Source organism: Macaca fascicularis, chromosome 17 (assembly GCF_037993035.2).
Source record: "Macaca fascicularis isolate 582-1 chromosome 17, T2T-MFA8v1.1".
NCBI lineage: Eukaryota > Metazoa > Chordata > Mammalia > Primates > Cercopithecidae > Macaca > Macaca fascicularis.
In genome coordinates, this window is record NC_088391.1 from 100,651,505 (window position 1) to 100,673,772 (window position 22,268).

At 43.2% G+C, this 22,268-nt stretch overlaps 1 long non-coding RNA gene across 1 annotated transcript; it reads right to left on the reverse strand.

The window, feature by feature from the left end:
* Nucleotides 1–1,324: 1,324 nt before the first annotated feature.
* LOC123569821 (uncharacterized) lies at nucleotides 1,325–21,673 on the reverse strand. Its single transcript, XR_006693630.2, has 4 exons — nucleotides 21,488–21,673; nucleotides 20,200–20,318; nucleotides 6,820–7,281; nucleotides 1,325–3,257 (listed from the first exon to the last, which is right to left on the reverse strand). It is a non-coding gene; the product is annotated as an uncharacterized lncRNA (long non-coding RNA).
* Between the last annotated feature and the right edge of the window lie 595 nt (nucleotides 21,674–22,268).

Sequence of the window (22,268 nt, forward strand, 5' to 3'; positions counted from 1 at the left end):
AATGTTAACCATGGTCATCTCTGAATCTTGGGATAATAGATTTTTTCTTCTTTATGGTTGATTTCATGTTTATAATCAGAAAAAAATTGAAATTGTTTCAGCAGCATAGTTCTAAATGTTCAAATGTCTTCACTTATCTGCCCAGGACTTCCATGGGATACCATCTTTCAGCCTAACAGGAGTGCATATTAATTGATTTTTCATGCCCATCCATAGAACAGTCTGGAAAACATTATCCACAGTTAAAATAATTAAGAGAGCGATTGCACTTTTGTGCTTTATCAGATAATATTTCCCCCCACTGTTTTGTTAACATTTAAAGATTTTAAAATTATATTTAGGAGGTAAATCTAACTTTTGTAAATTAAAATGTTTATGGAAATAAACATGGATTCACATGCAGTCGTAACAAATAACAGAGAGAGAGCCCATGTACTTTTTATTCATTTTACCCCAATGTTAACTTCTTTCAAAACCATAGTACAATATTACAACAAGGATGCTAACAGTGAGACAATCCACCTGTCTTATGCAGATTTCCCCAGCTTTACTTGTACTGAACGTACAGATGCTGAATCTACGAGGATGCTCCTCCATCTGCCAGCTGGTTAGACTTGAACAGGGTGCTTTGGTCAGGATACTCTCCTTATCAAAGAAACTAAAGGGGTTTTTATTTTAGTGCCCATTGTAACAGGCCTAGTTTCACAAAATTATTTAAGTAGAATTAATAGTCCCTGCAGTGCTCTAAAGAGTTCAATTCGGTGTCCGTTTATCCACACCAGAGTGTCAGTACTCCCTAATATGCAAGTAGCCTTCTCTAGAAAGAAAGATAAACTAAATTCTCAAACTTCCCCTACCACTTTGGACCAAGTTTCCTACCACTTTGGACCAGGAGTGTACTGGCCATAGCCATTGGTGATGGGCAGGGAAGTCAGCAGTTGAGACACAGATTATCATACAGAACTTCCTGAGCAAGCAACAGGTGCACAACCCCCGGAACTGAAAGATGAAACCAAAGTGCAAACCGTCCTTAGAAGTCAGTAAGCTGGGGGTCAGACCAGACACGGGACTGGCCAGAGAGGCTCATGTGTCATTAGAAGGTGACCTTCATTATCCGAGGATATTAGCCCTGTCCTTTCTGGAGTTTCAGATTTAGTGATAACTCCAGAAGCCACTGCCCACAGTCAGATGGGTGTCACTTAACGGACTGTTGTTGACCACGAATGTTGTAATGAACACACTTGGCTGTAGGAAAATGTAGAAGTGTCAATTCAAGAAACAGCTGCACATATAAAACATGGCAGCCTAGCCATCTCTAATATATCATAGGCTAATCAGCACTTTTAAAAACAAAATAAAAGTAATTGTTAGGAATATGAGTATGAATTATCCCATAGAAAGCACCTTCCAAACTGCTAGGAAACGCCCCAACATGGAGAGCTTAGGGAATCCCCCTGTGCCCGTTGATGCTAGAGTGTATAATGGTGGTCTCTTTGGGTGGTATACTAGTCTGCTTGGGCTGCTGTAGCAGAATACCACAGCTTGGGTGGCTTAAAAACAGAAATTTATGTTCTCATGGTTCTGGAGTTCAAGGTGCTAGCATGGCTGGCTTCTAGTGAGGACACTCTTCCAGGGTTGCAGGGAGCCACCTTCTTGTTGTGTCCTCACATGGCCTTTTCTCCATGCTTGTGCACCTCTGATGCCTTTCCTCTTCTTTGCAAGGACACCAGTACTACTGGATTGGAGCTCCATTCTTATGGCTTCATTTAACCTCCATCACCTCCTTACAGACCCTGCCTCCAAATACAGTCACACCAGGGTCAGGGCTTCAGTATATGAATGTAGGAGGGTACGATTCGGTCCATAACAGGAAGCTTTGAAAACTACAGGTTCTAATTAAATTTCAGAAGTCATTAGGTACCATCTTAAAAGACCAAGTTCTTTTCTCACACTTAGAGGTCCCAGTTCTGGAAGAAAGGACCCTGGTGTTCAGAACAGCACAGAAAGCAGTGAGGCCTGGAGGTGCGCAGGCTGAGGGGATGCTTAAGTGGGAGCTGAAATGTGAGCACCCAGGGATGCCTTCCAACTTCCAGCCCTATGTCCCACCCTGACAACCCTCTCTAGCCTCACACCCGCTTTCCCCCCAAGAGTCAGACTAGAAGAGGACAGTGTTGGAGGTGTTATTACACCTGTACATGTTCCATTAATACATGTGGAAATATTTCCTTAACTTCACTCTTCCCTTTCTTCCTTCTCCCACCATAATGCCACTAGAATTTTTGCTTATATGAGTTTCATCTACAAAGGACTCCCAGAATGTCCACCACATGTCAAACATGATTATTGGCTGACCTCACTGACAACTTCAGATTTCTGGAAATTAAGAGGGAGGAAGGTTGAATCAAGGGGTATCTTAGGCAATATGTTTTGGGTGAAGAACCAATAAAATCAGAACAAAATAGTTGCCAAATTTGGATATTGGGATTTATGGGAGTCTTCTCCTCTCCTCCCCTTCCCTCCCTTTCCCTCCTCTCTCTTCCTCTCCCCTCCCCTCCCCTCCTCTTCCCTTCCCTCCTCTCCTTACCTGCTGCCCCCATGGCCAAGTATACAGCTCTTCTGAGACACTTTTGATGTGCTTCATAAATGTTTCTTTCTTATCTATGGCCCCTGCAGCTATGCAAACTTCTTTAGGACAAGAATTTGGTCTTAGATATTTTTCTATTACCTTGAATATCTCAACCACCTGCAATAGCTTAGGCCATGTAGTCAGCATACCACAAAAATTTTACTGAATTAGAATTAAACAGATTATTAAAGAGGTAAAGCTAGTTTTCTTTTAATGATGCTGATCAAAAACTGGCAAACTTAATGCAAGGGAAACTCTTTTCTAAACTCAAACCATCACTGAATAGGCCCTAATGTAATACAATAGTCATTAAGCACCTACTTACTATAGACAAAGCACTGCTAAGTACTCTAGATGATACAAACACAAATGAGAAAAATTTCTGTTTTCAAAGAGTTTGAAGTATAAGAGAAGAAATCAAAGAGGTACCTGGATATTTGTGCTCCATGTAAGGCATTGGCCTTGAAATTGGTATTTAAATGGAACATTCCCAAAGCTTCAGCACATGTGTGGCAGCCCCAACATGGTGCCTACCAAGAATCAGGGCACACATGAGGAAGTCAGGCCATTCCTTCCTTCTCATCCTTTCCTCAAATGAGAGAGACTGGTGCTTCTGAGTTGAAGACTCTATCTGAAAATGAAGAGAATCAGGCTTTGATATCTGTAGCATGTGAACACAGGATGGCCGTTATTAGTTTACTATCCAGTGTCCACCTTCCCACCCACTTCTCCTTAAAGATGCCATATGAATTGCTATCCCATTATCCTCCCCTGCTCCATGGGCTATGGGGAAGGCTGACACTACATGGTGCCAGGGGTGACCAAGGCAGCATCTTTCCTTCCCTGGCCACAGCATCTGGTCGTTTGACATAAACCATCTGATCAGGGTTCCTCTCAGATTGCTGCTTGGGAAAATGCCCTCTCTCTGTGGATTGTCCCGATTCCTTCCTAGAAAACAGGGGACCCAGCTTTCAGACGAAGCGTGACTGCAGAAGGCGGGTCTTGATGACATCATCTGGCCTCTGAACCAATCACCTCTGATATCTGCCCTACTCTGTACCTTTAGCTACATGAGATTTTTTAAAAATCATCTTTTTTGCTTAAGCAGTTTGATTTGGGTTATCTGTTATTTGTAAAGAATCCTAACTGATAGGCACACCATAGAAGGAAAGGCCCAGGAAATTTAAATCATCTTGGATAGTTTCTTCGGGAATCCTAGTCTTTTGGTTAGGACATAGGTGTTTGCTCACAGGCCTCAACTTGAGATGTTCATGCCGGTGCAGAATGGAAAGGACTTGACATCTAAAGAAGAACTTAATAGTCTGGCACTTATCGTTGGCCTTGGGAAGTCACTTTTTCATTTTGACCCTCAGGTTCATCACCCACAGAACAGGAGAGATGGTGTGTCCCTGGAGTTCTTGTGAGACACCAATCAATCCGATCATGAATGTGGTGGGCTTGTTCAGAGTGTAAAGTGGATATTAACAACATTTCGACCTGAGCCAATATACACTTCAGTGGAATAATGGGTGATAAAACCAACTTACCCATTTATGTGGAATCACTGGTCTACTTGGCAGAGGATCAACAACTCTGCAAAACTTCCAACACAAGCTAGAGCTGTGGCCAGAGGTACAAGTTGACTTCTCACTCCTTCAACACAGGGCCGAGGTGCTAACCCAGCCAAAAACCATCTTTGGAAGGGGACTGAACACTCCCCTGCCCTAACTATTGCCCCTCTAAGTATTTTTTAATCTCAAATATTAAAAAAAAAAACAGTTAAAGATTAAAACCACATTATGCAATCCAGCATCTAAGTACCATAAGAAGAAATTAAAGTTCTCCTTTTTTGGAGGTATGTTCCCATCTGGTAAACATCTTCAGGAATAGTAAGCATAGAGTCCACAGAGAAGAATTTAAAAGATGTGAAATGCATCAACTGTGTGTTTTCTACAAACTTGGCATTTGACGTCTCTTGTCCTCAATGTCTGGCCTTACTTCGTCACTGATGCCAAATGTTTAACTCAGAAAGATAAGATTCAAGAAGATGATAAGGGCTGCTCTGTTCCTCTAACACAGGAACATTTATTTTTGCCTCAAAGGAGCTTACAACATATTCAGAAAGGGGAGCGTGTACTCCCTGGTGTCCCTAGGAAGATCACATAAAACTAAATCACAGACATTAAAGTAATAAATCTTTCTTTGTGTGGAACCCAAACTAATCACAGGAGTAAGATCCCAAGGGGAGGCAGGGTGAGATGGAGGGGAGGACAGAAGGAAGAAAGAGGAGGTTTGATGAAGGGCGTTAATTTTTCTCCTTAAAAACAACAAAAAACCTATAAACTGCTGTTCTCTCCATCAGTCATTCATTACTGGCCATGAGAGTCTATCCTAAGGTGTGTCCCTTGGGTGAAACTGCCTCAAACTAAACATTGCATGGCTAAGATAACAGACATGCAGAAGTAAAAGATAAAACTGAAACGAGATCTCACAAATATTGGCAGCAATCTTTCCCAAAAGTGAAAATAAAATGAGAATAAAGATTTTAGTGACTTCATATATAGCTTATATATATTTGCTTTCAGGTATTATAATAGAGACAGAGAAAAATCCTTCCTGTAATAAAAATGTAACCACTTCTCTCTCCCAAAAGAAGACAGAAAATAAAATGAGATTTTTAAAAATTCAATTACCTAGTGCCAAACAGTAACCTAAGATGGATACCACATCAACATTAAAATATAAATTAACGCTTTAAGAGAAAACTATCAGTTCTAGACTGAATGAAAACCTCTTTTCTAGGATACTTAAAACATCTTTCAGCAAATCTAAACAGCTGTGACATGGCCAAGAGCCAAGCTTCACACGGCATCCTGAGACAGGGGACATGGCCACTCCACATCAAATTAAATTTAATTCATCTACTAGAATCACCAATATTGAATGTTTTATTCCCCATATTCCTGGGAAATATAACTTCTGGATAGCACTCCTCTAACTTTTTCCCCTACCCAGAATGTATTCACCTGCTGTTCATTGTTGCAAATACATGTTAATGTTAAACAAAATAAAATATAAATAGAAAGGCAATTTATTGTTTCTACCACGAAATTCTAAAGCCAACAATAACCTCCATAATTATTCACTGCCAAGCTCTAACCCTCAATGTGACTATTTGTAGATGGGGTCTATACGGGGATAATTAAGGGTGGGATCCTAATACAACAGAGCTGACACCTTACGAGAAAGGAAGAGACACCAGAGCCCCCTGTCTGTCTGTGTGTGTGTGTGTGTGTGCGTGTGTGTGCCATGAGAGGATGCAGTGAGAAGGCAGCCGTCTACAAGCCAGGAAGAGAGTCCTCACCAAGAACTCAACTGGCTAGCAGCTTGGTCCTTAGACTTTCCAATCTCCAGAACTATGAGCGACAAATTTCTGTTGTTCAAACCAAAATAAAATGTATTCACTTTCTTTGTGTCAAGAAAACGAGCTTGTTCAGAATTTTTTAAAGGAAAGAAAAGAGAAAATAAACAACTGAAGTCTGAGAACTTGCTGGTATTCAAGATTAAAAGATGTTAGGCCTTGTTTAAAAATAGTGAGATTCCCCAGCTTAGTGATTTCAAATCAAATCATTTGACATTGACACTTTGGGGATATTAATATCCACAATGTGCCAAGAAATGTGATACATAATGTCCCTTAACTGCTCTTAAGGGAACAGGGATTTTTTTAGTCTATATGTTTATTCATTGACACGTAAGCTCACTGTGTATTTAAGGCCATGATAAATTATGCTGAGTGCTTTGATACATGAACCACATTCATCTGAGGTTTCTAGGAATTAAATTTAAATCAAATATTGCATAGAAAGTGGCAGCATTTCACTTCAAACTCTTCTCTCATCAAGCTTTGTTTTTACAAAGTCCAGTGCAAATATTGACCATGTTTTATAAATTTCAAAGGATCTTGATTAGAGAAAGCTTTCAGGTAAACAGCTTTATTTATCTCCCTTAGTTTCATTGTAGGATTCTGTTTGGGGGGTATTCATGTTGGTCAATTAACTATTTTTTCCTTAAATTTCTCTTAACACACAATTCACAATGCTCTAAAGATAAAGTAACCCTACCCCTCAGTTAGCATCTGGGGTTAGCATTTTAGCACTCTCAACGGTGAACGGGTTTGGGAGAGGACTTACATGGTTACTCTAGAATTTCCATTTGGTGAAACACAATGAAAACAATGGGGTGGGGGAGGTTGGGCAGATGCAGGAGTTCAAGGAATTCACAGAGCAATAATGAACCAAAGCCCATATAGTCTATCCACGTAGGTGGGTGTTCACATGAGCATGAGCAGGGAGAGGGAGGCCAAGGAAAGGCCTGACTCCATGGCCGAGCTTGGCTATGCAAGACTTAACAGACTGTGTCCTGCTCCCTGTGCCACACAGTGACCTCGTCCCATGTCCTGTGAGTTTGGTTATGGTCAGCAGGAGAGCACCCTGGCCCGGCGGAGTACAGCCCCTGCAACCAGAGTGCCGTGCTGCTTCTCAGTGGGAAGGTGTAGTGGGCAGTGCTGGGGATCTTCTCAGTCCTTCATATTCTTGTCGATGGAACCACAGAGTCACTGCTCTCCAGGATGTTTGTGATCCACTGGCTTAATCCTCCATTAAAAAAAAAAAAACAGGTGAGAAGGCTGAGGGTCAGTGAGGGAAAATGACTTGCCCGGCCTCATAGGGGTATTCATCCCATTGGTAGGACCAGTGCAGGTGCCCAAATCCTCATCTTCCCATTCTCATGGAGTCAGCCTCATTGCCATCATCATTGCGGCTGGTCCTCATGAAGCACTCTATGTGTCAGGCATGGCGTTGAGCAATTTTACCTGAAATATCTCACTAACCCTTCAAAATTAATCAGTGCATTAAGGATTTTGTTATCACCGTTTTATATGTAAGAATGAGGATTAGCAATATAAAGGTCTCACAGCTACTAAGTTCTAGGGACAATAATTAAACAAAAGCAGTTCACTCCACTACCCTAACCCTGAATCACTTCTTTGATTTCTACAAAGCACCCAGAGGATTGTTCCTTTCTCGCCTTAAATGGGACAGCCCAGAGATTAAGAAGTTCATGTCTTATAGGCAATCTCAAGTCCAAGGGAAGAGGTGATGTGATTTTATGTTTTTTAAAAAAGTTTTATATGTATGTTTATTTTTATTTTTATTTTTATTGTATATATATTTAACGTCTATAGCATGACATTTTGACACATATACACACAGTGAATTATTACTACAGTCAAATACATTAACACATTCATCACCTCACTTAGAGATCTTGTGTGTGCATGTGGTAAGAGCACCTAAAATCTAATCTCTTAGCAAACTTTCAGTATACACACAAAAAATGTCATTAACTATAATTGCACCTGCTGGACCTCAGAGCTCTAGGCTTATTCAGTCTACACACCTGAACGTTTGCACCCTTCAATCTACATCTCCCCTTCTTCTTCCCCTTCTTACCCCTGGTAACCAATATTCTACTCTGTTCCTATGTATTTGACTTTAAAAACAAAAAAATCCACATATAAGTAAGATCATGCAAACATTTTTCTTTCTGTGTCTGCCTGTTTCACTAGCATAACATCCCCCAGATTTGCCCATGTTGTCACAAATGGCAAGATTTCCTTCTTTTTAAAGGATGACATGTACACCCACAGAGAGACACACACACACACACACACATACACACACACACACACACACACACACACACACACCACTGTTTATCTGTTCATTCACTGACAAACACTAGGGTGCTTTCCCCATCTTGGACACGGTGAATAGTACCGTAGTAAGCAAAGGAACACAGATCTCTTGTTGAGGTGCTGGTTTCATTTCCTTTGGGTTTATACCCAGCAGAGGGATTTCTGGGTCATGAGGTAGATCTATTTTTAATTATTTTGAGGAAACCGCCTAGTGTTTTCCATAACGGCAGTTCTAATTTACATTCTCACCATGGTTACCTTCTCTCTACATCCTTGCCAACTCTTACTCTCTCTTGGAGTTTTTGGTAACAGCCATCCTAACAGGTGTGAGGTGGTATCTCATTGTGATTTTGATTCGCGTTTCCCTGATGGTTAGAGATGTTGAGGCTCTTTTGTCTACCTGTTGACCATTTGTATGCCTTCTTTTAAAAAAGAAGGTCCTATTGCAAATTTTTGGTCATTTTTAAAATTGGATTATTTGTTTTTTGTTTTTTGGGTTTTTTTTTTTAATTTGTTTGTTCGTTTGTTTGTTTTCCTACTGAGTTGTGCAAGCTCCTTATATGTTTTGGATAGTAACTCCTAATCAGATGCATGGTTTGCAAATATGTTGTCTTATCCCATAGGCTGCCTCTTTCCTCTGTTGACTGTTTCCTTTGCTGTGCAAAAGTTTTTAATTCGATATAGTCACACTTGGTTATTTTTGCTGTTTTTGTCTGAGCTTTTGGTGTGATATCAAAAAAAAAAAAAAACATTGCTAAGGCCAATATCAAGGAGTTTTCTTCTTATGTTTTCTTCTAGGAGTTTTACAGTTTCAAGTCTTATGTTTAGGTCTTTAATTCACTTTGAGCTGATTTTTGTATATTGTGTGAGATAAGGGCCCAGTGTCATTCCTTTGCATGTGTATATCCGGTTTTCCCAATACTGTTTATTGAAGAAACCATCCTTTCTTCACATATTTAAATCAATCAATACGGCATACCACATAACCTCATGGTCATCTCAATCAATGCAGAAAAAGCATTTGACACAGTTCAACATCCTTTCATGATAAAAACTCTCAACAAAACAAGCACAGAAGAAAATTTCTTCAACATACTTAAACGCTATTTAGGAAAATGCCACAGCTTATATTGTAATCAATAAGGGAAAACAGAGCTTTTTCTCTAAGAAATGGTACAAGGCAAAAATGCCCAATCTCACTACTTCTCTTCAACATAATACTAGAAGTAATAGCAAGAACAATCGGACAAGAAAACAGTCATCAGAGACACTCAAACCAGACAGGAGGAAGGAAAGTTATCCCTGCTTGCAGATAACATGCAGGAAAAAAGTGTCAAAACTAATCAATGAATTCAATAAAAAAGCAGACTACAAACTCAACATACAAAAATTCAGTGGCATGCCACTTCACCAACAACAATCCACCTGAAAAAGAAATCAAGAAAATGATCTCATTTACAATAGCAACAAAAAGAGGAAGATACTCAAGATTGAAGTTAACCTAGGAATTAAAAGATCTGTGCAGAGAAAACTGTAAAACACTAATGAGAGAAATGGAAAAAGACATGGATAAATGGAAAGCTGTCCTGTGTTCATGGACTGCAGGAATTCATATTGTTGAAACGTTTATACTACCCAAAGCAATCTGTAGATTCGTGCAATTCCTACCAAAATTCCAATGGCATTTTTCACAGAAATAGAAACAAGTAATTCTAAAACGTTCGTGGAACCACAAAGGACCCCAAACAGCCAAAACAATCTTGAGGAAAAAAACAAAGGTGATGTGATTTTAAAGCACTCTCAGCACGCTTGCCTGAAAAAATGTTTTATCTGCCCACTCAACTCAGACTGGAAAAGAACGTCTCAGCCTCCTCCTTCCAAATGAGCGAGTGAAGGTCCCCAATGGGAACCAGTTGTTCCCTCGTGAGTCCCTTACTTAATGAAGCCCTAGGGGGATTGGTTGTGTCTTCAGCTTCTGTCCTTATAAAGAACGTGAGAGCACTCAACAGAAACAGAGCTTGAAGAGTTCGGCAGGAAGGACATTTGTGAAGGCTCTGGTCAACTGTGCAGCTTCGGAACGCCTGCCAACTCTCACCCACCCCGTGCTCTTGGACTGCACACAAACCTCCCGGCTTGAGTGGGAGACGTGCGGGCAGATCCCGTTCTCCACACCTGGGGACTCCAGAGGCCTTGGTAAATCACATTGAGGTTGCTGGCAGGAAAGTTGAAACTCATCCCAAGAACCTCAAAGACATCTCCAAGAAACACTCCTTGATGCAGCAGTCCATCACCAAAGGGCTAGTTGCGTCCCTCACCCTGTTTCCCAGCCTTGTCAGAAGAGCATGGCAACCATCATCAACCTTCTATGCGTCCTGCTCAGCAACTGTTGTCCCCTTCAGGGCCCTGCTGTGCAAGACCTGGCCTCTTTTCCCATGGCCCGGGCCGCCCAGAAATGTACTGAGATAGCCACTCCATTGGCACTTGCACACACAGACACACACACCACACAGACACACTACACACACACACCGCACACACACCACACAGACACACTACACACAGACACACACCACACACATACTACACAGACACACTACACACAGACACACACTACACACATACTACACACACACAGACACACATACACACCACACACACTACACACACACAGACACACACACATACAGACACACACACCACACAGACACACACACCACACATACACCACACACACAGACACACCACAGACACACACACCACATACACTACACACACGCCACACAAATACAGACACACACCACACACAAACACCACACACACAGACACATACCATACACAGACACACATCACACCACACACATACACACCACACACACACACAGATACCATACACACACCACACACACACACCATACACGAAACACAACACACAGGCACATACACACAGATACACACACACCATACAGACACAACACACACAGAGACACACACCACACACACTACACACACACTCATACACCACACAAATACAGACACACACCACACACACAGAGAGACTCACACACCACACAGACGCACACACCACACATACACCACATACATACACATAGACACCACACAGACACATACACACACACACACCACTCAGACACGCACAGACACACATACCCCACACACACCACTCATACACCATACACACAGTGAGAAACACACCACACATATACCACACACACAGACACCCAGACACACTCACCACACACACACACATCATACACACACACCATGCACCACACAGACACACACACAGGCACACACCACACACAACACACAGACGCATACACACACAAACACACACAGAGACACACACACTCCAGACATACACCACACACAGAGACACACACACACATCACACCAAGCCACACACACCACACACACTGACACACCCCCCCCACATATACACAGATACATACACACACACAAACACACCCCACACACAGACACACACGCACACCACACATAGGCACACGCACACAGTCTGAACTTATTTAAGAATCTGCAAATCACGCTAGCTACAGAGGGGGAAGTACGCTACTTCACTTTACCTCACGTGAAATTTAAGTGTTCACCAAGTTCCAAAGCAGTATACATATGAATAATAGGAAACAAACTTAAAAGTAAACAAAGGCTGCTCCTGCATCTCCTGGCCCTTGTTATTTCCCATAGACCACAACATTTTAGGGTTCACTTTTCACTGAGTGTCAAGAAATGATTTTCCGGAAGCATGAATTCCACCTCTTTCGTGAGAGAAAAATATCTCAGCACTCCTTGACTAAAAAACATAAACACAAGTAGAGCCATTCCATTAATTCATGACCTTTTGTAGGACTTTTTAAAAACAGATGTATCTTTAGGCACAGTGACTTCTCACTCACCTTTTCATTTTGATTGTTTAAAAAAAGACAGAAAATGAAGCCCTTTGGGTCCTCTGCCCACTGCATTCCTGTTCATCGATGTTGTCCAGTCTCTGGGGCAGATCGTTCAAAGATCTCTTTTGAAAATGCAGTTCCTCACGTAACAGCCTAGGGACTGTCTAGAAGTCAATCACATATGACCTAGGGACCCTCTGTCCTCACCACCAAGCGTGCCAGTGGCCCAGTTGGTGCAGAAACAAGAGTTACCACCGCAGCATGGATGAGCGCAGGATTCTGAAATGTGCTTTCATCCCCCACCTCCACCTCTCCCAGGAGAACACTTCACAGCTGCATTCGTCACCACCAGGGAGTCTAACTCACAAGGAAACACCAGTTTCCCTAAGCATTTAACTGACTTGAAGAACTTACCACACAGAACTGCTTGTGTTGAGCAAAATCTAACTGAAAACACATTTACTTAAAATTGTCAGCAAGACTTCAAGCACTGGGGGGGTGGGGGTGGCATTCAGACCAAGCAGCTTCTAAAATCATAAGACACGGTCCTCCATCACTTCACACATTAATGGGATGTTGAAAGTGTGTGACGTTGGAGACCTACACTAAGTTATGTATTTAGAGAGCAGCCGTTTGCCTAATTACACCCAGATGACTACTTCCCAGTCTCTTGAGCTGAATAATCATCATTACCCGTCTCGTCTCACCGCCTATGATATGCGGTAATTAAAAATGCAATGGATTTGTCACTCAGACCAAATACCGGACTATGTTTCTCCAAGACCGTCTGAGCCTCAAAGGAGACAGAAAAAAACAATGAGGTCTGCAATCTTACCTTCTCTGCCAAGGACACTCCTCCAGCATTCTAACGCCTGACCTTCCCAACCTTCTCTTTAGCCTGAAAATATGATTGTATCAAAAATGAACTACTTTGATTTCTTGATGAGAAACTGACTTTGTGATTGCTGGTTTCAGGATTAGGAAACTGTGTGAACGCAGGACTATGATGGTCCGGCAGCTGAGAACCACTCCTCTGAAATAGTAAACCCAGGCAGAGCGGAACGAGCTCACCTTCCGAGAAAGCTGGCTCACGAAAACACAGAGTTACTGTGGCAGTCTTTTCACTGCTCTCCACACACTTTGAAAAAGTCCTCCTTTAATATTCAAAGCGACTCTGTTTGCTGTACTTTTGCAGTGATCCGGTATCGTTCCAGGCATAGTTCTGCGGGCTAAATTCTAGGAATCCACCAACAAACTTCAGAATCCCCCGATAAGAAATGGCAGTTGCATTTCATTTATGGCACCTTTTAATGGGTGGATAAATTGGAGCATAAGAAATTATTTAAACAAGATTGCCATTCTGACAGCTGAACTGATGGAGAAGAAAACCCAAAAGACCTGTCTCCCTTTCGCATTTACCTCACCTCCCCGAGCCATTCCCTTGTTTTCTGTAGAACTCTATCGGCAGGGTAGAGGGGGGTAGAAGAGGCTGACCATGTTTCTGAAAAATAGTGGCTGAAACTTTAATGCAAACTTCACAGAAACACATTGGAAGCCCACAGGCGGATGACGCAGGAAAGCATGGTGACTGCTGATTCTGTCCTGGGGCCTCCCACCTTCTCCTGCATCACACAATCCTTCACGGCCGTTCTTTCCCCCAAAACATCAAACCGCCTCTGACTACCCTGAATCTCTGTGACCTGAGAGTTCCACTGAAGTCCACACACAGAGGGAAGGACTTTGACTTCTCAGTTCAAACTTCCTTTCACTTAAAAAAAAAAAAAAAAAAAAGTTGTATAATATCCCCCACTCTCCGGCATTGATAACCAGTAAGCAGATTTGCAATTTCACAGGATTTGCCCAATGCAAAAAACATTTTTTAATTATCTACTTCTTGCTTGGAACAGTCTTACGATTCAAGAATTGAATCTTAGAGTAGCGTTTCAGGCACTGTCCTGTGGAGAGGGGGAGTAGGAGGTGGGCCCAGTTGAAACCACGCTTGGGAAGGAGGTAGCCCTCCTCTCCTGCTTGGTGGCTGCCCCCGATAGGACACTTTTGAGCAATGTCTTATTTCATGGTATCTAGAAAATAAAAAAGGAAAATATAGTTTCTCCTCCTTAACCAAGAGAGCCCATCCCAATCCCCTAATCCTCCTTAAAAATATCCAAACAGGCCGGGCGCAGTGGCTCACGCCTATAATCCCAGCACTTTGGGAGGCCGAGGTGAGTTGATCACAGTCAGTAGATTGAGACAATCCTGGCTAACACGGTGAAACCCCGTCTCTACTAAAAATAGAAAAACTAGCCGGGCGAGGTGGCGGGCGCCTGTAGTCCCAGCTACTTGGGAGGCTGAGGCAGGAGAATGGCGTAAACCCGGGAGGCAGAGCTTGCAGTGAGCGGAGATCCGGCCACTGCACTCCAGCCTGGGCAACAGAGACAGACTCCGTCTCAAAGAAAAAATATATATATATAATATATACATTTATATTTTATATTTATGTATTACATATATACATATTATATATTTTATATATATATTATATATTTATATATTATATATGTGTATATATACATATATTATATGTTTATATATAATATGTATTATATATATATATTTTATATATATATCCAAACAGCTCTTGTAGGTGCTTATGGTCTAATGCAGAAAACTTGAAACACTGCAACAATGTGCTGGACTGAAAGTCTGGGAGGAGCCCTTTCACATCTCAACACTAGGCCTGGAAAATCCTTGTTGTAAATGGACAGCTTAGATTCTGCCCAACAGTCAGGATTGTAAAGTTTATTCACGTGCACAGTGGTCTCGAAAGCACTTCTGTGTAATTAGGAGTGATTGTACTCACCGGTCAAATCTGACCAATAGATTTAATTCTCCAGAACCCAGTCAATATATTTCCCAAGGCACGATCATAAATACCATAAACCATTGTGTTCAAATCATAGTAATTTTCAAGATACAGGATGAATAAAATTCAAAATTGCAAGCCTACTTTCAAAAAAAATTTAGGTCTAACGATTCTTACTCTCATTCCCTGCTCTAGAACAGAAAAAGTGTACAATAGTAGAAAAATTAATATAGAAACTGCTGCACCCACTGTTTCTGGGTAATTTTTAAAAATTGTTGGAGTGCTTTATGCTTGAGGTCTCGTAAGAGATTTAAGATAAAACAAACACACAAATAATCTGTAAACACCAGCATTAAAAACACCTATGTAGGCAGAAGTACACAAAATCACAGGACATTTTTAAAAGGTGGTAGGAGTGGGGGGCTTTGAAAAGATCTGCAGGAAACAGACAGTGGTTGAAATGGCCTTATTTCCAGGCCACCCCAGGCTCCTCGTCCCCTGCTCCTGACTTGAATTGAGCTGGTGGACTCCCTCCCCTTCTCCATATCTGTGATCCAGCTTCCTGCTCACCCGCCCACAGCCCTCAAGTAGCCCGACTACAATTTCCCTTTGGCCTCTCTCCCACTACACTCCAGACAAATCCATCTGTATTCGCACCAGTAAACGTCCTCTTGCCAATTGAACCATTGATAAAACTACGTTACGACAACCTCCCTTGGAATGAGAATGAGCAACTCCTGAGTGACCTCACGGGAGGTGCCGGCCACGCTCTGCACAGCTCCAACTTCATTCCCCGATTTAGCAGACAGTTACCGAATATCCTTCTACACAGGCTGAGCTTGCCAAGATGAATGCACCGTGCCGCACCCGCAGAGGGAGTACAGTCCAGTCAAGGGGTGGGCTGGACACCAGAGCTCCTGGGGCGACCCAGCCTCACCAATAGTTGTTGTTTTCAGGTTTTTAAAAAATTAGCCATTTTCATTACCATTCAGGACATAGGCATGGGCAAAGACTTCATGACTAAAACACCAAAAGCAATGGCAACAAAAGCCAAAATTGACAAATGGGACCTAACTAAACTAAAGAGCTTCTGCACAGCAAAAGAAACTCTCATCAGAGTGAGCAGGCAATCGACAGAATGGGAGAAAACTTTTACAATCTACCCATCGGACAAAGGGCTGATACCCAGAATCTACAAAGAACTTAAACAAATTTATAAGAAAAAAATCAAACAACCCCATCAAAAAGTGGGGAAAGGATATGAACAGACACTTCTCAAAAGAACACATTTATGTGGCCAACAACATATGAAAAAAAGCTCATCATCCCTGGTCATTAGAGAAATGCAAATCAAAATCACAATGAGATACCATCTCACACCAGTTAGAATGGCGATCATTAAAAAGTCAGGAAACAACAGATGCTGGAGATGATGTGGATAAATAGGAATGCTCTTACACTGTTGGTGGGAGTGTAAATTAGTCCAACCATTGTCGAAGACAGTGTGGTGATTCCTCAAGGACCTACAACCAGAAATACCATTTGACCCAGCCATTCCATTACTGGGTATATACCCAAGGATTATAAATCATTCTATTATAAAGACACATGCACACGTATGTTTATTGCAGCACTATTCACAATAGCAAAGACTTGGAACCAACCCAAATGCCTATCAATGATAGACTAGATAAAGAAAATGTGGCACACCATGGAACACTATGCAGCCATAAAATAGGATGAGTTCATGTCCTTTGCAGGGACATGGATGAAGCTGGAAACCATCATTCTCAGCAAACTAACACAGGAACAGAAAATCAAACACCGCATGTTCTCATTCATATGTGGGAGTTGAACGATGAGAACACATGGACACGGGGAGGGGAACATCACACACAGGGGCCTGTTGGGGGTGGGGGGCTAGGGGAGAGATAGCATTAGGAGAAATACCTAATGTAGTTGATGTTTTGATGGGTGCAGTAAACCACCATGGCATGTGTATACCTATGTAACAAACCTGCACGTTCTGCACATGTATCCCAGAACTTAAAGTATAAGAATTTTAAAAATAGCCATTTTAGTGGGTTTCTTCCTGTGTGTGTCTCTGAACTCCTCCTCTCTTTTCTCTCATATGGACATCAGTCACTGGATTTAGGATTCATCCTAAATTCAGGATGAGTCATCTTAAGATCTTCGATTACATCTGCAAAGGTTCTAATTCCAAATAGTCACTCTCTGAAGTCCCAGGTGGGTGTGAACCTTTGGAGAACATAAGTCAACCCACTGAGTAGGAAGTGGAAGTTGAGGTTCCCTTTTTTCCACATGAATATCCAGTTCCAGCAAGATTTCTGAAAATAACTTATTTTCTGCCACGATGCTCAAATATGCTTTATTCTCACCAAATTTTGGTCTGCTGGTTCTACCAATCACTGAAAGAGAAATGTTGAAGCCATGGAATTGTCTTTGTGGATTTTGTCTGTTTCTCCACCAGTTAGGTCATTTTCTTCATGTATTTTGAAGCTCTGCTATCAGGTGCACACATATAGAATTACTGTCAGTTTTTCCCTGTTCTTCATTTGGATAATTTCTATTGTCCTGCATCCAAAGGCACTATTCTTTTCTTCCATCATATCCAAGCTGTTGTAAGCCAGTCCGGTAAATTTTTTTATTTCCCATGTTATATTTCTCAGCTTCAGAATTCGTGTTTTATTCTTTTTAATAGTTTGGATTTTTTTTTGTTAAAATCCCCAGCCATTCACCATTTTGTTTCTCTTTTGCTTCAAGTCTCTGAAATATCAGCTGCTTTAAGTCCTTGTCTGCTCATTCCCACATTCCCACCACATCCAGGTGGGTCTCCACTGACCTTTTCCCCTCCTGGTTATGGTGAACATCTCCCTGCTTCTTTTCACCTCTATCGATTGTTTTGATCGTGCATTTAACATTATAGATGCCATCCTGCTGAAATGCTGGACTCTGGCATTGGAGCTGTGTGTGTCTCTGAAGTCCTTCTCTCTTTTCTCTCATATGGACATCAGTCAGATGTAAGGGCTGCTGAGTTTTGCTTGGTGGGCGGTGAATTTATTGGTAGGACTGGCTGACCTTCGCAGGCTTCCATGCAAGATTAGCTGGAGAAGTCCCCGCATAGCCCTGCCTGGCAGCTGAGCAAGACCCGTGCATGGCGCATGTCGTTCTGTGTCTCTGTTGAATGCGGGTGAGCAGTGCGGTCTCCTCATCCTTCCATGTGCGTTACTCTGGACTCTCCATTCTGCTCAGAGTGTTCCTTGTTCTCCACGAGGCTCAACGGGGCCTCTCTGCAGATTTCTTCAGATCCTGTCAAACACCCAATGCAAACCTTGCCACCTCCTCACACACCCCAACCTCTACCCTCTGTCCTCAACTCCATGAGGCCACCGTGCTGTGCATGGGCTCCACCCGCTCATGCCACAGTCCAGCAAGAGCCCCTCAGCGATCCCACAGCACACCCCATGCACCCCCCAGGAATCCTACCCTTGGCTGCGGTCCTCAGTGTCTGTAAACAGGTGCTTCATGCATTCTGTTCAGTTTCTAGTTGTTGATGTGGAGAGGGATACTTCAGCACCAGTACTCTGTTGTGTCCTCCCAAATGGGCCCTAATTAGTATTTTCTTACTTTCTGGAAACTAAAGTTTGGCCACTTACTGTGTTTTCCTTTTTCTTCTTTTTTTTCAGACTTTCAGGAAGCTCCTTGGAAGTGAATCAGATAATGAAACAGAACAAGATCCGCCCTTGTGAGTTGCTAATTTGATTGCCTTTTTTCATCACCTTAATTTTAATTTTATTATAAAGTGTGTAGGCAACGCAGCTGAAAACTGTGAAGCCACAGGAGCTTAAGCAATAGATTCTATTCCTTCCATTTGACTCCACTGTCATCATTCCACTTCACATCCCTATCCCGTCCTACCTGGTCTCACAGTGACTGTCGAATCCCCCTTAGCCTGCATTCTGAACAAATGCACCTAGTTGGATTCCTCTCTAATCCTTGCAAAAACAAAACAATAGGAACACCTTTTGCTCATGTTTCTACCAACGTAAGCACTGCCTGCGAGCTCTGTGTGCCTTATTTGTGTTGTGCCCTCTGCAGTGCCCAGCAAGATGCCTGATCCGCAGTCGGCAGACAACAAACACCTTCAAGGCTCTGTTTGGTCAGGGCAGTCTTTAGATGAAAACCCTGCTCAGTGAGGAAACCGCAGTCCCACCAAAACAGGGCATTCCAGGAGCTTGTCCGTGTCAGCACAGACCTTCGCCTCTGCACAGAGTGTTGTGTTCCTCTCTATCTAGGCCATTTTTCTTTTCCAATGGCACCTTTAATTTGGATTTGGGAGGGGTTAAGATACTGGCAGCTCTTTGTTCTTCGAGCTTATAGAACAATAACAGAGCTAGAGTATTCTTCTGAGCAAGGTGATCTGCTGGTTGAGAACAATGATATGAGCGAGAAAGAGCAAATGTGTTTTAGTGTCAGCACTGAAGGACATTCCAAAGCCCTCATGCCTAGCTCAGACATAGGGCTCCACGCAGCTGCTGATCTTGTCCATTACTATATCAGTCAGGGTTCTCCAGAAAAACAGAACCAACAGGAGATGAGAGACAGGACAATTTTAAGAAATCTGCTCATGTGATTGTGGTGTGGCCGAATCCAAAATCGGTGATGCAGGTCAGCAGCTGGAAACTGAGGCAGGAGCCAGCGCCGCCGTGTTGAGGTGGAACGTCTGCCTCCATGGAAACCTCTGTCTTTAATAGCAAAGCCTATGGCTGACTGGGTGAGGCCCACCCACATTACAGAGTGTACTCTCCTTTACTTCAAGTTAACTGGTTGCAGACACTGAATGCATCCGCAGAAGACTTTCACAGCAACACCCAGATTCGCACTTGATTAAACACAGGTAAAGAATTGCTCATGGAAGCATCCATATAAACAAGTTTTAAAGGGATTGGTTTTAAGTTTCATGGCAAGAAATACAGAAGGTAATTAACGTACAGAAAATATTTACCCTTGGTCAGGTGCAGTGGCTCATGCCTGTAATCCCAGCACCTTGGGAGGCTGAGGCAGAAGGACTGCTTGAGGCTAGGAGTTCAATACCAGTCTGGGCAACATAGGGAAACCCTGTCTCTAAAAATAAATTTTTAAGTAGCTGGGCATGGTAGTGGACGCCTGTAGTCCCAGCTACTGGGGAGGGTGAGGTGGGAGGATCACTTGAGCACAGGAGGTCAAGGCTGCAATGAGCCATGATCGCACCATTGCACTCCAGCCTGAGCAACAGAGCAAGACCCTGTTTCAAAAAAGGATAGAAAAAAGAAAGAAAGAAAGAGAGAAAGAGAGAGGGAGAGAGGGAGAGAGGAAGAGAGGGAGGGAGGGAGGGAGGGAGAGAGGGAGAGAGGGAGGGAGGGAGGGAGAGAGGGAGAGAGGGAGAGAGGAAAAGAGGGAGGGAGGGAGGGAGAGAGTGAGGGAGGAAGGGAGGGAGAGAGGGAGAGAGGGAGGGAGGAAGAGAGGGAGGGAGGGAGGAAGAGAGGGAGGGAGGGAGGGAGGGAGAGAGGGAGGGAGGGAGGGAGGGAGAGAGGGAGGGAGGGAGGGAGGGAGAGAGGGAGGGAGGGAGGGAGGGAGGGAGGGAGGGAGGAATATTTACCCTTGCCAGTCATCAAAGAAATGCAAATTCAAACAAGATTCCACTTTTAACTTTTCAAATGGATGAGATGTTGTTCTTTGTCTGATATTTTTAGACTCCTTATTGTCCCTAAAGTCATGTCCATGGACTGTCGTCCCTCACCTTTTCCATAACAACATTTCATCCCAAATTTCTTGGGTATCTTGATTTTCTGTCAAATTGAGGCAGGACAAGAAAGAGATGGGGTCCTGCAGACACGCGACAGAGCAACCCAGGTCCTGATGGCATCAGACATCCAGGCACGTTCCTCCCCTACTTGCACCCCTTAACACGTAGACTGGGTCACGGAGCAGGAAGGGGTGGGGTTGCTCCTACATCTGCTGACAAAGCTGAATTCCTGACCATACAAGGAAGGACCTATCTGTCTCTTTGAATGATGCCTTCTGAGGTTACTGAAACCGGACTCTGGCGTTCCCTATAAGGACCTGAGCAGATCCAGCTGCCTAAAGACCAGAGGGACAGCAGCCTGACCCTCACGCCTTTCTCCTCATTTTAATGTCATCGTAATATTAAAATCACTGCCCAGGGTGGGGCTCCTCTGCCATTTTCTGATCACCTGATGCATGTTAGAGCATGAAGTCCCACTGTGCAAGCAAAGAAAAGACCAAGGCCTCACCTGAACATGCCTGGACGTCACTCCGTTCCCACCTCACCTTCCTGTAGATGACCTGCTGGGGGCTGGTGTCCAGATCCCTTTCCCACAGCTGCTCCGTGTACCCAGCCCCAGCCTGTGAGCCCGGCCTGAGAAGAATCTCTGCCTGGCCTGGTATCACCGTCCACTCACACCAGAGCCAAAGAACTCAAGGTCCAGTTGCAGTCACAAAATAAGCTCGTTTCTGAGCTTCTATAAAAAGCCAAGGAGGGAGGGGTTTTCAGTCACCGGGAGGAACAAGAAACCAAATAACCAAAAAGATGCAGCCGAGCCCTGGAGCTGCCGCACATCCAGCAGACATCATCAAACCCTTCGGGGAGCCAGGACAGAGGTCAGAACCCAGAACCCCAGGACGCCAAGATCGAGGTTCCTTCCCTCACCTAATTATTTTTAAAGTTGATACGATGTAACTGAAAACATTAAATTATATGTCACCTGCAGACACCAAAGCCATCCTGAAATGTAGGAATCTCTCAAGCCCTAGGCCGCCCTCGCCTGCCGCCTGGCTGTGCTGCCCACCTCCCTGGGCTGCGATCGTATACACGTGTGAGGATCTCAACAAGGTAATCCTGTCCTCAGCACACGCAAAGCCTTAGTTCACTGCACCCCTCCGGCGTACGGCAGGGCTATGGCACCCCTTAAAATTGTCCTTGATGAGATAAAGAATTGAAGGAAAAAAATCGGCAAAAACCTTTTTTCTTTTTCTTGCAAATAAAAAATATGACCAACATAGCAAGAGAAAAGA